The following is a 17,262-nucleotide window of genomic DNA, read 5'->3' on the forward strand; positions in this document are numbered from 1 at the left end:
AGCTGACCGGGGCGAAGGCAGGGGACACCCTGGACAGGTCGCCTGTCTGTCGCAGGACAACCTTAAAGCTGCTGTCTGGAGTTTCTGTTTGTTTTCAATTTATGTATCATTTTTTAACAAAGCTTAAATGTGTTAGTCTAGTTCGATACTATAATATAAAGTTAGTATAACGCGATATGAAAATTTATTCCTGAGCTCCGCCTTCCTCTCACAGACCCCCATGTTTTCCAACAAGCGCCGGTCGCTGCCAACCAATCAAGTTTGAGCTTCAGCTTTGTCATTCTGTCAATCAACGGTTACGCGCACAGCAAGCAAGCCCATGCAGAGGTGGGCGAGCTACGCACTACGCAACCGTGCGCACATTTGTTTTGCTTGTGGAGGAGAGAGCATAAGGGCTCAGCAACTTCCAGAAAAGCTACCAATCCCACGGCTTGTCAGGCCAAGAGACTGCAGGACGTTTTTTGGCTCGGGGTGCTCGCGTCGCTCCCCGACCACGGCCTCCATAGCCCGCCTGACGGCTTCGTTTAGATGCCCGACCTCTGGAGGAAGATGTTGGGGCGTCTGGGACATACTCTTCGTCAGAGGAGTCATGCAATTCTGAACTCTAGATAGAAATAAATAAACAATGTAACACATATACACGCGTAAATGCACTAAGTTTGATAAACAACGTCATCGAGAGGGATACACGAGTGTAATCACATATTGAAACTTTACTCGTTAGTCCTAGCAGATTCATGTTATTTTGGTATTAGGACAAGTTAGACTCAATACAGCATTCTAACGTAATTCCTTTATTATTTACTAAATGTACTAAATGTAGAAGAGGGGAAAACAGCAAAACAGGCGAGATGCTGCAGCACTCCGGGCACTTCTCTCATGTACTGCGCGCGTGCACAAATAAAGGGGCGAAATCAGAGGGAGGGAGGGTGGGACCACCAGTGTTTTGGGAGACGCTGCGATTCAAACTCCGGACAGCAGCTTTAAACCAGTGAAAGACCTATGGAGGATGTACTGGAACAAGCTTAATCCGTGACAGCTTTCAACTTCCAACTTACAGCACCCTAAGATCTGCTGCTAAGGTCATGGTGCCAGAACCACAACCCACCCCCAGAGCTTGAGTAGGCCTCAGGAGATCAGACCTGCTTTAGTGGCACAAAAAGAGCCTAAGACATACTAGCCCAGTAGTCCTGATGTTTCAACTCATCAGCGTGGATCTGGGAATGCATAAAATCTGTGGGAGGTGTAGCTACCACAACAACATAGCTATACAGTATTTTTAACAGGGACCTTTGCAATGCAGTTACACTGTAAAGAGAGGAGAAGTGCTTCAGTTATTTTTCACCACTAACATGAAAAAATACTCTGTAAAAGTAACACCACCACAAAAATGAGTGATTAACATTATTGACATACTGGTAATATTCAAAAAATAACTAGTTATAAGAGTAGTAAAGGAGCCTTTTAAAGCACATTTGGAGTAAACCTTCATAACCTGCTTCCTAAATGTATCAGTCTCGTCAGTGTCCACAGAGATGTTGCCTCCCAAATCATGTCACGCTTCATCACGCTACAAAATACAAATCATCAGATAGCACAGACTTTTCCTTTGTTCCCATCCACACCCCCACCCTCTGTTTTTTTTCCCTTGCCCCCTCTTTCTCTCTGTCATGGATGACCTTGACTGACAGGCTTGCTGCTACAGGAACCACACCATGCTATTGTGTTGTAGGGAGGCAGGAAGGTGTGAAATCCACAATAAGCTGTCTTGGATTGTATCTAAACCGGAGTTGATTTTCGAGCCACAGCAGACAGTAATCAGTTTAAAGCAGAAAAAAATGCAGAGAAGATTATTTGCATTTTAACCAGATTTAACCCTGTAAACATATACACACATCCACACACAGGGGGAAATGTGTTGCAGAAAAGTAGGGGTGGAGGGTGGGGTTGGGGGGAAGACTGAAGGTCATTCATTATTTAGTGGTGCACACGAAACGACCTCCCATCAAGCTAAACAGAGAGGTACAGTACTTATGGAGGCAAATCAAAAATACATGTTTCATCTTCTTCATAGAGGAGTGAACCTCAGCTGAAATCTGTGTCTGTCAAGGACGCAAGTTAAAGGTAAATAATATTCCTGTGTTAAACATGTCTAGAAACAAGACCAACACTTGATATTTTTGAAATTTTGTCCTAAAATTAGGATGACAGTCATCAGTTGCAAACAATTTGTTGTGGGAAATTGATAAAATGTGGGGAAAAAATGCACTTTTTCCTTCAACTTTTTGGTCTTTTATAAAACTGTTGTGTGATATCACAGGAGGTTAGTGTCCAGTTTATGAATAACTGTGATTTGTGGTGTTTGCATTGTAAATAAATTTGGAATTAATGAATCCAGACTTTAATTTGACTTTTTTGAATCACTGTTTGTGTTTGCCTGCCTCTGGACTGTATGCTGAGTTTCATTTCAGACTGTATGCTATTGTGATATGACCAAGATATTGTTTTAATTAAGATCCTGGCATACATTTAAGTCTTTTACTGTTTGAATTAGTTCAGCAATAATTGTATGGGGAAGCTGAGAGGGAAATGTATTTAATACAAATCTGCTCCATATTTCCCTGTCTATGTCCCTTTGCTAGTAGTAATAATCTGTGTTTAACTCACCCTCTTTAGCTGTGCCATCTATCCAGTAAAGGTATTAATAATCTATATTATATCTGTCTGGCAATGAAAATAAAAATGCAGGCTCAGTTGTATTACTGATGTATGGTGCTTGAATGTGTTCTTGAAATGCAGTGAAATGTGCTTTTCTTGACCTGTGCTGCCATAAAGAAAAAAGCACCGAGCACACATGAGGTGGTGAAGAGGAGCCGGTACTGAACGGTTATTATATCCTTGCTTTCATTATAATAAATGATTTTAGAATGGTACTGACTTTCCAACTGCAAATGAAGGTCACATCTGTAATCAGGCAGGCATTGTTCATCAGCAGTGCTACAGCTGACTGCTTGAAAATGATGACTGAAGACAAAGTTTGCAAACAGGCTACAGGCCACACACAATCCAGCCACTGAATGCTGTCTCATTAAACAGGGCCAGCACAGCGGGTGAACCATATCGATTTATCAATCAAAGACTAATTTCAGAGGTCTCTGGTCCTTTAGCCTAACCCAGAACTCAGATGTAGAGCACACACAGCTCTGATGGAACACTATTTTCTTCTGAGCTGAATAATTGCTCACATTTTTTCTGTCCTCACTCACCTAAATACCCTGAGGGGCTTTAATACTGTTTTAAGTGTCTGAAATCTGATATTGTTTCAGGTACTGTTTTACACCCATGAAAATGAATCAACGTGAAAGAGACATAAATCATCCAACAGTATACTTGAAGGATCACATTACTATACTGTTTTTGCATATATTTGTCTTTTAATAATCTTTACAACTGAATGCATTTATTTATGTGGGGGCAGAAATCATTTGTGTAACACTGCAGCTATTGCAGTAAAGCCACAAATACCCACAACAAAGCAGTTTACTATTTTTACCCTACTATATATGATAAGCAAATCCACACTGTAAAGTTAAAGGGATTTTGAAAGCATCTTGTTCAATCAACACAAGTTTGCACATTTAAGAACATGTATTTTCTTGTTTCTTTGTTCTGTGATTCTTAAGTACTTAGTACTATAGGTACTAACTTAAAGAGACACTTTCCCTAAATGAATCATTTGTCTTTCACCTAAAAAGGTTCAATATACTGTCAAACCCACTGATTTAATTTGTCTGCAGTATTCTCATTTTTTTGGTTTTATTTATTTTTTAACTTTTAAGTCAGTATGTCCATCCATTCTCTATGCATCGCTTTATCCTCACTAGGGTCGCGGGGGGTGCTGGAGCCTATCCCAGCTGACTCGGGCGAAGGCAGGGGACACCCTGGACAGGTCACCAGTCTGTCACAGGGCTACATATACAGACACACAATCGAAGTCAGTATGTTTACAATTTTATTCATATAATTGTAATTGTAAATGACAAAATAAAATTGTAAATTTATGCTGGTGTCAGTCGTGCCATCTGTCTTTAGTGTTGTCTTAAAGTGCAATAGTGAGCAGTACACTGAGATTAAAATAAATAAATAAAATGAACTGACAATACAATGCTACATTAACAATTGGTAAATAGTTCTACGTGTTGTTGTGTGTCTTTTCAAAGTTTGGGCACAATACTGCATTTAGAACATAAACAGCAGATAATCCAATATTTCTATATTCATTAAAAAATATTAAAGACACTGATAATTAACAATAAAAGAATGATTTCATTTTGAAAGATTGCTATCTATAATATAGTCAGTGTTGTCAGAGATCTGCCATCTCAGGGGTTTCCCTATTTTTTTAAGTTTTTATGCAAAATGAGCAGAAAAGGCTGAGCAGAGAGTTCTCTGCTGCTGGGGAAAGAAGGGATATTGTACCGTACTTTTTAGAGATTAAAATCATTTTTACGGTCTTTAACAGAAAGTGGTGCATTATACACTGCTCAAAAAAAATTTAAAGAACACTTTTTAATCTAAGTATTGCATCAAGTCAGTCAAACATGTGGGATACTGATCTGGTCAAGTAAGTAACTGAGGGGCTTTTTAGTCAGTTTCAGCTGCTTTGGTGTTCATAAAATTAACAACAGATGCACTAGAGGGGTAACAATGAGACACCCCCCAAAACAGGAATGAGTTTACAGGTGAAGGCCACTGATGTTTTATTCCTTCCTAATGTTTTCAGACTGTTTTTCAATAGTTTTGCATTTGGCTAGGGTAAGTGTCACTTCTGGTAGCATGAGGCGATACCTGGACCCTACAGAGGTTCCACAGACAGTCCAACTCCTTCCAGGATGAAACATCAATGCGTGCCATTACCAGAAGGTTTGCTGTGTCTCCCAGCACATTCTCAAGAGCATGGAGGAGATTCCAGGAGACAGGCAGTTTGCAGAGCTGGACAGGACTGTAGAAGGTCCTCAACCGATCAACAGGACAGGTATCTGCTCCTTTGTGCAAGGAGGACAAGGATGAGCACTGCAATAGCTCTACAAAATGACCTCCGGCAGACCACTGGTGTGAATGTCTCTGATCAAACAATCAGAAAGAGATGTAATGAGGGTAGTCTGAAGGCCCGACGTCCTCTAGTGGGCCCTGTGCTCGCTGACTGGCACCGTGGCGCTCGATTGGCATTTGCCATAAAACACAGGAACTGGTAGGTCCACCACTAGCGCCCTGTGCTTTTCACAGATGAGAGCAGGTTCACCCTGAGCGCATGTGACAGGCATGAAAGGGTCTGGAGAAGCCACGGAGAACATTATGCTGCCTGTAACATTGTTCAGCATGACCGGTTTGGTGGTGGGTCAGTGATGGTCTATGGAGGCATATCCATGGAGGGACGCACAGACCTCTACAGGCTGGACAATGGCATTCTGACTGCCTTTAGGTATCAGGATGAAATCCTTTGACCCATTGTCAGACCCTACATTGGTGCAGTGGTCCTGGATTCCTTCTGGTGCACGACAATGCCCAGTCTTATGTGATAAGAGAACTCATGCAGTTCCTGGAGGATGAAGGAACTGATACCATTAGCTGGCCCCCACGCTCTCCTGACCTGAATCCAATAGAACACCTTTGGAACATTATGTTTTGTTCCATCCGACACTATCAGGTTGCTCCTCAGACTGTCCAGGAGCTCAGCGATGCCCTGGTCCAGTTCTGGGAGGAGATACCCCAGGACACCATCAGTCGTCTCATTCAGAGCTTGTCCCGGCATCGTCAGTCATGCATACAAGCACATGGAGGCCATACAAACTACTGAATACCATTTTGAGTTGCTGCCAAGGAATTTCAGCAAGATGGACTAGCCTGCCACATCAGTTTTTCACTTTGATTTTGGGGTGTCTTGAATTTTGCCCTCTTGGGGGGTTGATAATTTTCATTTCCATCACACCATGTGGCATCTTTCCATTCCTAACACATTATCCAGTCCATATCAATGCTAATATCCAGTTTGTTTTTTTCCCCACATTGAAATATGATGTTTTTTAAAAGTGTTCTCTTAATTTTTTTGAGCAGTGTAGGTTGGTTACAGCCGTACTGTTGCTAAGCTAGCCAGTCTAGACTCAGAAACAGTCAGCACTCAAAGTGTTTAGTTAGCCCAGTAGAAGCTCCTGTAATGTATGTCACTGCCACAGAGGAAATGAATTCATGACAAGTGAAAATGAGTTTATAGTGTCTCTGGACGTCTGCCGGAGGAATGAAGCAGGGAGAAAATTCCAATAAATCAGCTCATTAATTACACATGTCATGGATGATGATCTCAGAGAGATAGTCTGGAAAACAGTAACTGAAAATGATTTGGAGAGGAGAGTGAGAGGAATCAAATAAGCCCTCCAAAAACCAAAGAAAACCTTACATGCACAACACAGATACAAGATTTTAAACCTGCTGAATTGTGATTGGGTTTTATTTATGCATGAACTGTTAGTCCTGATGTAGATGACCAGATTCAATGAATGCACTGGTGTTGAACTGGGTAAACAGCACAAACAGCAAAAGTTTAAATGTGAGTTCAAAATGAGTTGTATGTACAAATTAATAACACATACTTTTATCTTGATTACGTTCAGCATTTCATTGGCTAGGTGCCAAGATATAAACATGACAGTTTAATTCAAGTCATGTCAGTTTGTGTGTCTGTAATGCCACCTGCGCAACGTGTGATTGTATTGCAACTTCACTGACTGTCACACTGTGTGAGATGTCTCAAATGAAGTCTGCAATCTGGCTCAGTGCGCAGGAACAATTTTGAGACATTTGAGATGTAAATGGGAAAGAAAAGATGCAAAGATGAGTAGACGAGTGTGGACCTGAACAGGCCAGAAAGAGCAACACGGACTGCTAGTGCTCCAGTCTACCCTGTGTAAGTGTGTAATTTCCTGAAATATTCTGATTGGTTCATTTGTTGCAGGGCTCCAGACTAACTTCTTTTCCTAGGAGCTCAGTGACCAGTAACTTAAAATTTTAGGAGCGCAAGCAGAAAGTTTAGGGGCGCACGCCAAAATCGGCTTGCAAAGTAAATATTCACATTTCCTCTTATTTTCACTGTATTACTGATAAATACTTGCACAATAAATGCAGAAACTATGTTTTCAATTCACATTTTATAGTGCAGCAGTTGACACAACATAAGAAAAGCACTCAGAGCGCAGTACTCCGCCAAGACTGCTCAGTTGATGTATAATTTCCGACAGATGAAAACTGTAATAAAAATGACCTTGTGTTGAGCACAGGCATGTGTTATGCATGTGCACGTTATGTATTCATACTGAATCACGTGTAAATTATTCTTATAAAGGTCTGTTGAGCAGTTCATCACTTTCAGCGAGTCTTTTTCGCTAGTTTTAAAAACAGTTTCCTCCAGGCTTTTATTTTGAAGGCATATTTTAATGCTACAGGCTTTTATTTTGTAACCATTCCAGCGGCACAGGAAGTATTTCTCTAAGACGAGGTTTCTTGATATGACGAAGACGCTACAGAAAAGTTCGAAAATTCTCGTGAAGATGAAAGAAAACAGTTCCACGCTGTTGCTGTCTGGCAAAGGATGTGTCTAAACTTAGAAGCAGCTGGAATGGAGACAAGAAAGGAGGGAAGGACAGAAAGGTGAATTTGTGTTCAAAATAAGGCTGAACGTAAATAAAGGCCTTGTGAAACATCAGGAGCTTCACCGTCATTCGCCCCCTGCTCTCACACACATTGGCCCGCCTTCTTCATCTTTTGGAGTTAATGTCGGTTAAACCAGCTCATTTGCACATTACTGTCTACTGGGCTGAAGTGTGGAGCAGATGTTTGTCAGCAACAAAAAATATTCAATAATAATTTAAAAAGAAATCGACAAATTCACTGGTCGCACATGCGCGAGTAGATGAAAAATTTACTCGCAGTCGCTAAATTTTGGTCGCAAAATGCGACCATTTAGTCGCAGTCTGGAGCAGTGTTGAGCTATAGATTTGGCAACAGACATACTATAGAACTACAATGAACAACCCCACACACCCACTCCACGTCCTGAAGTGGTCAATAGCTGCACCTCCGGTCAGAGACTGATTGCACCACTGTGTAAATCTGAGAGGCTCAGAAAGTCTTTAATACCAGCTGCTGTAAGATCTTACAAGGCACAAAAAATGTAGCACTTTTTTCAGTATTTATTCATTGTTTCTTTTTGAACTTATTATATATGGAAGTTGTTTGAGGAAATGTGTGGCGTTATATCTGTCCTGAAACTGCTGTGGTGCTGTAATTTCCTGCAAAGAATGAAGGATCTATCTATCTATCTATCTAAAGTTGTCATAGAGCTAGTAAGTCCCTAAATTTCTTTCAGATTTTTTTGAAGCAAGTCTTTAAATCTGCTTTAAACGAAAGTCTTGCTGCTGCAGAATATGTGTTGATACATAGTTTTAACACAAATCTATAATCACACCACAAAAATCATCAACATTTGCAGTAAAAAGCACTGGATCTGGCCATGGAGACTATTTTCACTAGGAGGCACAGTTCATGCTCATGGCAGTAATATGTCTGTGTAGGTTCTCATTCATCCAGGTCATGGCAGTAATGTAACTGTGCGTTATTTACAAGGCAAATGAATGACAGAGCGGTGAAGTAACAGCTGGTACTTTCTCTCTGTTGCAGACCTACATCAGCCTTATAATAGGATTCGTTCAGCTGAGTCACATGATCCTAGAGGCTAACTCCTGATCCACATCGGTGACCTCAAATAACTGATGAATTTCTCTGACCTGGATATCCCAGCATCTCTAGCCTGACAAATCCACCTGTCAGTCCAAACACGTGTTAGACAGCCAGAGCTCTGAACAGGTACAAAGTTCTGCTTTAAATTCTGGTTGAGTCCTTACGGATTGTGAAACCAGCAATCATGAACAGTAATACTGAATTACAAGAGACATTTAAAAAATGTAACTGAATTTCCATTAAAGGAGTTAAATAAAATGTGAATAAAAACCTAGTAGCCATCCACTACCATTACATGTTTAAATATGTAGCTGGTGCAGGCAATTCTTACAACTGCAGAAGAATAGTGGGCAACAAAACCATGTCACAGAATAAGCACCTCAACAGGTACAAATTAATGTAGAAAACATGATGACACGTGGCTTTTTTTCCTCACTGATTGTGCCACACACATCTGTTGTTTTCCTCTGTATTTTGTCTCTCCAGTGGTGTCAAAACGTCAGTGAACCTCAAAGTCACATGCTTCATGTATCTCATTACTTATTTACTAAACCTGTTGCTTTTATTTATGGGTTTGTATCTTATAAAAATGCAAATACTTTTCTTGCAAACTTTTTTTTTTAAAAAGAAAAACAGAAACTACAATTCCACATAGAGGGGTGACTAATTAAAGGGTTGTTTCCATCATTTTCATAGAGCCAGCACCTTCCCCGTATGGAGAGGTGTGGGTGAAGCAGAGGAGTACTGTCTGAAGTCAGATTGGAGCACGAATGAGTGCAGCATCATCAGTACATATTCTGCTTAACACTAACACTGCTTACCGAAAACTGATTATAACAAGCTAACAAACAGCAAAATTGCCTATAAAAATATACTGCCTACTCCATCAACAGATGACAAACTAACGACAGTCATTATATCACAACTGAATCAAAGCATGGTGTCTGTGACTCTTCTGGCTTGTCTTTGCAGACCAATTGAGCCAGCAAATGCCAAATCAGTCCTCTTTAAGGCATAATACCTATCTAAGTATGTTCAAAATGATGATCAGAGGGAGTGAATTTAGCTAATGATATCATAATGACTTGTGGAAATAGTGGACTGACTCAGCATTTCATGAAACAAGTTGAAGCTTTTTGAATTGGAGTCTATTGGAGCCAAAGATTCACTGGTGCCAGCACCTAGAGACCTTCAGTGATATTCCAGTTAAAGGTACTTCCATACTGGCTTTCATTTCAAGTCATGGTTGTTACTGTTTGATAAATACAGGTGGATGGAAACATGCCTAATGTGAAATAGGACAAAAGACAGAAGTGATTTTACTGCTTTGAAGCTATTCAGTAGAAAAGTATGAGGGGAATCAGGCTGATTGCAATCAGATCATGTGCTGTACATTCACACTTACAGAAGCTGTTTAGTGAGTAAACGCCAACTCTGTGTTTAGACTACAAGGTCAGCAGAGACACCAACCGCTGGAGAAGCAGGATATTATTACAGTGGTTAAACCTGACTTGGAAAAGTTCAGAGTGAGATCAGAGCAGCAGGGTCTGCCTCAGGTGGCCATTAAAATGAGTCCAGTGTGTTCACACTCAGAGCTGGAGCATATCTCACGCTGCCTAGATGGGATAATTGGCTGTTCACCCTGCATGGGAACAGACAAACTTAGTTGTAAAACACACTTCGTCAGATTCTTTACTCAGTCTGTGACAGAGGCTGGAGAAAATACGGAAGTGTGTTTTGGCCAGTTGCTGACCTTGAACCATCCCTTGTGCAAAGAAAAAGTCCAAAACAAACAAATCAGTACCTACCTTTTGGAGAAAAGTTCCAATCGATTGACAAGGACAAAAGCGAATAATGCCGCAGAAGCACCATATCCACTTAATGCTGGCCATGACGGAGAGCTGAATGACCTACAGAGGATGAAGCGCCCAGCTGCTGCTCTTAGCACTCCAGCTGTTTATATGGGTTTCTGTGTCTGTGTGTGGTTATGTGCGCATGTGTGCCTGTGCATGTGGACAAATGTTCAGTGATATTCACACCCCTGCCTGGCCTAAATTCCCCTTCAACTCGGATGGTGCATCTGTGTGCCGTCTTTCCCTCCCTATGTCAGTATTAGGATTTCGGATCCTGCTGATGCCTCTGGCTTCTCTCCAGAAGAAAGAGAGCCTCCATGTTGCCCCTCCATCACTCTGTCATTGTTATTCTGCAGTGCACTTCACATTGCCCGCCACCTCTGGGCCCTGCAGATCAATAGAAGAGCACACCAAATCGCAAACAAACGGCAAACCAGAAATGAAGCTGCTTATTGGAAAACATTTTCTCACAAGCTCAGCCATGCAATTAATTTAGGACTAATTCTTAAAACAATAGGTCGGCCTGAGGGGATGAGCCTTCAGACAATTACTTTTTCATAGTGGTGGTCAAACAGCTCATCAGTCTGCTGTTTGCTCCCTGTGAGGGATAAACCGCAGCTTTGTGCTGCTGACGAGCATCGGAATGCAAATCAGCAGGATGATACAACGCGAGCACATGAAACAGACAAGGCTGCAGCAGAATTTAAAGAAGCAATATAATCCCTATTCATCACTAAGCACACTGCTGCAGGCCCCCAGATTAGTGCTCACATTTTACTGTAGCAAACCTGTAAAGTGCCAAGACTGTGAGCATGAGCTGCTGCTGAAGTGTTGCTTCTACAGCTGGATTGACCTTGGCTTGACTCTTAACTCAACATAGTCTTGTGGCTTTTAAGAGTGAAGGAGGAGACGTGGCTGCAGGAGCACTAATACCAACAAAACCTCATGCTGGGTTTACAGAAACATCTTACACGGCCTTGATTGCAGAAATGACTTAAAGGCATCGCTGTCAGGCACGTAGCAGAAGTAATGGTAAGAGCTGCTGAAGAGGAGACAAATGTAAAGAGCTGGTGAGGTCGTCAGTGCCATAAATGATGACATACTGGCAAGAAAGACTAAGAGTGGATTAAGGCTCAGCTTGGCCAGTAGATGGCAATGAGTCTCCAACAGGTTGTTACAATAAGCCTTCAAAGGCTTTGGATACATCATTGCATCACAACTAAACAGTTCAAGACTGAGCTGAGAGCCTGATGCTCTCTGTATGTAGTTTCTTCTGGTCTGTCACTGACCCCAAACCTTTCAGCAACATCTGATCAATCTCCAACGCTCAGTCATAGAATACAGCACAAACCAGACAGACAGCTGAAACATGGAGTGCAGTTATATACCTTAACAGCAACAGAGCACCTTACAACACACCACTTATGGGTAGAACAAGTAAATAAAGATCTGAAATACTGCCACTTTCTTCATCAAAGAAGTCTAAAAAGTCCTTGGAATATAACAGCACAGTTCCTCACCCAGTCCTTATCACTGTGCTGCAGTATGCCGCTCAATACCCGCCTCTTAAGCACTCTGTGTTCTCAGCTAAATCATTGAACAGCATCTGAAATTCACTTTGCAATGACTCAATCAACAATTTCTATGACTTTGTAAAAAAGAGAAAATCTGGCACTTCAAGCAGGTGTAAAGATCTGACTGGTCTGAATTCTCTCGTAGGTACTTTGAAATTCTTCTCACAACTGTGTACGTCACTTTATAACAACAGGAAACCTTTGAGAACCGACTAGCCAAAACAGTTTGCTATAACAGCCAGATCTACAAGCCCATAGATCAGTGTGGAACAGCATGGCATCACACACTGCTGGAGCATGTTAGATAGCAGCAGGACAAGAGTCAACAGGTGATCAACACAGCTGCATGGAAGTCCTAACTACGGGGAGACTACAGAATAACCTGGAACTGGAACTATATTGTGAGAGGTCTTCAAATCTACGTGGCACATTTCCTACCCCATCACCATGACTATAGGCCAAGCAGCAAAGAAACACACATCTGAATCCTCAAATATTAGAGCCATGCTTTGGTATGCTTTCAGTGCAGCAGAGAAAACAAAAGAACTGCACGTGATATGCATTTCCAAAAAGCGAAAAAAGTGTCTATAGATATAATTCAGGCACTCAAATGCTGACTCCCGTTTATTCTTAAGTACGAAAAAAAATTAAAAAATGTCTAATAAAGCATGTACAACAACTTCAGAAGCATTACTGCGAACCATTAAACCCAGCAATCAGCTTTATGTTGTGACTATGTTCAGTGTGAGCTTCACACACTGTAGCGGCTGCTCTATGGGTCCACGCTGTGTCAGCAGAGAAGTCGCAGGTTCTGTCCAAGCAATACTTGCCCAGCTTTTAAGGCTACTAGCATCCTACAGCTGACAAACAACTACTGGTGAACTGCCAAAAACTGCGACTCCCATTTAAAAATATATACATAACATGCAAGTGTGTAGATATAAACAAAGACTATGTATAGAAACGACAAAATCTCATCCTGAACCAAATGCTGTGTTTCAAATAGGTTAAGTGTGTACATACAGAAAAATTAGTCGACAAGCTTTGAATAGAAAGTCAGTTCTGGACCCAGTAGTATATGTACAAAACACTGAAACAGTGAGGATGGTTAGTGAATCACTATTTCATTTCATTATTAGCCTACAGTAAGAGGGCTGGATGCTGCGTTCATATCATTGCATAAATACAAGAAAAGCACTCAGAGAGCGCAGTATTCTACCAAGCCTGCTCAGTCTGTATCATTTCCAGTGGATGAAATATTTAATTTAAAAAAATGACCTTCCGCTGAGCACAGGCATGTGTTATGCATGTGTACATTATGTACGGATACCCAATTCCATGAACTAAATATGTAGCAGGCAGCGGGATCTGATGACACTCAGAAACACCCCCACAATTTAATCAGTTATTTCCGACAGATAAGTCCTGATGAGTCCACAGCTGTGGATTTGTAGTAGGATCACAATCATGTGATCGTCAGCAGGCAGCTGACGTAGTGTTCACTTGTTGTCATGGTTACAGTGACACCATGACACTATCTCACAGTGATACAGAAATCTTTAACAAATCTGTGGATCCAGACTATAAGCTGCATCACTGTCAAAATCTAATCACTTGGTCCTTGTGTCATTTCTGACCTTCCCGAAAATTTCATCCAAATCGCTAGTCTCTTTTTGAGTAATGTTGCGAGCAGATGGAAGGATTCATGTACGCCAATCATCACATAACTCCACCGCATTCCTTAGCAGAGTAATTATTAACTTCAAATCAAATAATCACCTCATGAAACCACAACTGGGAATCATATTTTATCACATCATATCATGAGTTTGCAAAAGATCCCCACCCTGGACATTTATGTAGTAGTAATGGTATTAGTCGTACTGCTGGTTTGCTGGCTGTGTTTACAGTACTCCAGTAGCACTCGTAACTGTCACAAAGGGCTCTAGCAGCAAATTAAAGCAGCATTAGCAGTACACTAACTAGGACACAGAGTCATCTCTTCAGAATAATACAAGGCTTGATGATGATGTGACTAACCAGAGTCTCATGATCCTCTGCTATTTTACACATTTTTGTTCTCAGCATTTGGGAGGGAGCATTGGCCAAATACATGAGAGATGAAATCACTCTTGACCCACCCTGCAATATGCAAGTGTTGAGAAAGACTTTGGATAATAAAGCATCAATGTAGAATTGACCAGTTTTTAGAAAACACTACACTGCATTGACAGAAAAGTAAAATTTTAATTATTTACTGCAAATGTATCAAATGTGATCTAGCAGGCGCTCTCCCGTTATGAGAACAGGAAATGTGGTTATAAAGCATAGCACTGAAGTCAGCTGTGTCTATGGGCCCTCTGTCTGGCTGTCAGACGTTTTCTGAAAGGCCTTCAAACCAATGCGCTGCTTAATGTGAGAGGGGGCTGTTATTGTGAAGGCTTTACATTGTGGTGACTTGATTCATCTTTCTGTGCCTCCCACAAGTCCACTTCTTAGACAGACACCTCTGCAGTCCCATCTAGAGAAACTGATTTGTCTTAGATTGAGCAGATAAATGGGAGAGTGGGGGCTGCAGAATCAACAGTAGCGTGTGCAGTCCTGGTGTCGGCATGGACGATTTAATGACTGTGACATCAGCATCTTCTGCACCTACGCAAAATATCACCAGGTCTCAAACACAGGTAGTAATACTGAAAGCTTGATGATTCTTGCCTGGGGACCAGACAGCCTTTATATTGTGTATTACAAATACACATAAAGTCAGTCTGGAACTGCTCCATTGAACCAAATCTAGCCCAGAGGCGGGACTACCGATCACAGCTTGAATTGGAGAGAGCCAATCAGCGTAACACATGTGTGACGCAATCACTAAGCGACCTAACAATTGCCTTTCCGCCATGATGTTTTGTAGTTTTAACAGCTTCCTTCACCGTACAGGGGTCCTGAGGAAAATCTAAGCTCTCCCTTTCAACAGTGGAGGGCAGCATTACGCGTTCTATCGTACAGCCTGCCGGAATTAAAAATACATCCTTTTTAAAAAAGAAAAGCTTTAAGAGCTGCTTCTTGTTGAGGTTTTAAGGACAAGTTCAGCCCATGCAAAACAGAGGAAAGCGCACGAGAGAAACCTCGCTCTGTTGCGGTCGCCAACTCGGCCCTGAAGATGACGCATCGTTAAGTCCCGCCTCTGGTGCTCTGATTGGTTCGGTCTGATCTGCTCGGAGCTTGAAAACCTGTCAAAATGTGTCAATGGAGGAGGGCTAGACCGCATTCCCGTATATCCCTTATAACGGGAATACAGTCTAGCTAAGCTAGGCTATGATGATTCTCCAGCAACTTCTGAAAAAAGTTTTTTTCTATGGTTTTTAAGTGGATTTATGGACTGTCTGTCTTTTGTTTTGCTGAATGGCCATGTGCATTGCCGATAGTGGCATTAATATCCCACCCAGAACAATGAGTTAAATAAACATCCATAGAAAATATTGTTTATTATACTTTCCCCATTATTGTTGATCTTAAAATAGACTTAAAACTATCATGAGAAGTGAAATTACAAAAAGGTGTCAAAAGCGAATACATTTTTGTCAGAATGATTTTTTGGAAAACTTCAGGACAATCCGCATCGTTTAAATTAGCTTTAATAAACCATAAACCCAGCTGGCAAGAAAACACGAGAGCAGTGCAAAGGTCCAAGACCTCACTGGCCCCAGTCCAAGAATTCAACTTTGTACCGATGTTTACAGAAAACATTTCAAATCAAGACAAATGATTGAATTAAAAAAAATCCCTTTTCTCATTACAGTTAGAGCAGAAAGAAAAACTAAAAATAGTTCAAGTTAACACTACACTGACTGAGATAGTACACAGCTCTGTGCTGCACGGCATCTCAAACAGCTCTCCATTTGAGAGGGAAGAATCCTTGAATCCTCGGGCTTTGGTAGTGGTAAACTGTTGAATGACAAAGTGCTTTATCTGGAGCTAGATAAGGGAAGGTTGCAGCCTACTGCAGATAGCGATGCAGTCAGTGGGGATGAAAGACATCCTTTGTTGCCAACCCAGATTCAGCAAGGGAGCCTGTCAACAAAGCAGCTTTTGCTACCGTTATGCAGAGGGGGAAAAAAAAAAGATTGTCATATGGCCGCCTCACTCTTCTGTGTGTTTATTGTGCTGGTGTGTGATGTGCAGAAGTTGATTTCATGGGACCGATGAGAAGTGTCTAGCAGTCAGAGTGAGCTAAGTATATCTACCAAGTATGTGCATCCAGTGTGGTTCAAACACAGTGTGTTAGTCAGCTTTGTTTAGGTACAATTAACAAATTTATCAAATATTTTTTCTTCCCATTTTTTAATTCAGGATTATCAATTTAACATGTATTTTTTCTGTATAAACTATACAATGCAGTGTTAATCCTGCCTCCTGACGTTGATTCAGCTTTAGTCTTATGACAAAAATGTGTTTAAGTTGTAGTCAAAATGTAGTCAGCAAAACTACATACAGTGATCTCTCTAAAATATTTTCGATGGAGTGCTGTTATTATTCCTGGAAATGACTCTTCCTTTCCGACAGCAACATGAAAGATCTCTGACTAAAATACATTTTAATGTTTCTTCTGCTCATAATGTCCCATGAGCTCGCTTTTTAACAAACTTTGACTCTTGTCCCTAGTTTGTGTCAGCGGTTTCATTTTACAGACTGCCGGCTCTTCTTACCGATGGCAGCTCAAAGGGACATTTGCGTCACAACAAGACATATTTCCGGGAGCCGCATTATGTGATTCCTGTTTCACATTTTTTAACAGTTCTTCTTTCAAAGTGTTATTTTAGTTTTAGCTTTGCTCTGGCATAAAATAGCCTAGCAACAAGTACTTTAAAGCATACTTTTCTCTCACAAAATAAACACTGGTGCTGCAGAAATAGTTCCTGAATGAACCTTCAGTGAAAATGTTGCTGATCACAGCAGTGAGATCGGACCAAAACAGAAACTGCATGAAACATTTCAATGTTAACTTTGTTGTGTTCCTGAGCAGAGTTCCTCTTCCTTATTTT

The 17,262-nt window shown here is 41.1% G+C and overlaps 1 protein-coding gene and 1 long non-coding RNA gene across 2 annotated transcripts in view; one reads left to right on the forward strand and one right to left on the reverse strand.

Moving 5' to 3' along the window:
* Positions 1–17,262, reverse strand: part of cdk14 (cyclin-dependent kinase 14) — a 247,189-nt gene that overhangs the window by 188,112 nt on the left and 41,815 nt on the right. The window lies entirely within an intron of this gene.
* Positions 1–17,262, forward strand: part of LOC127536449 (uncharacterized) — a 333,094-nt gene that overhangs the window by 72,330 nt on the left and 243,502 nt on the right. The window contains exon 2 of the long non-coding RNA XR_007945437.1: positions 328–881. This is a non-coding gene — a long non-coding RNA (uncharacterized LOC127536449). The remainder of the gene's footprint in view (positions 1–327; positions 882–17,262) is intronic.

This window comes from Acanthochromis polyacanthus, chromosome 12, assembly GCF_021347895.1.
Source record: "Acanthochromis polyacanthus isolate Apoly-LR-REF ecotype Palm Island chromosome 12, KAUST_Apoly_ChrSc, whole genome shotgun sequence".
NCBI lineage: Eukaryota > Metazoa > Chordata > Actinopteri > Pomacentridae > Acanthochromis > Acanthochromis polyacanthus.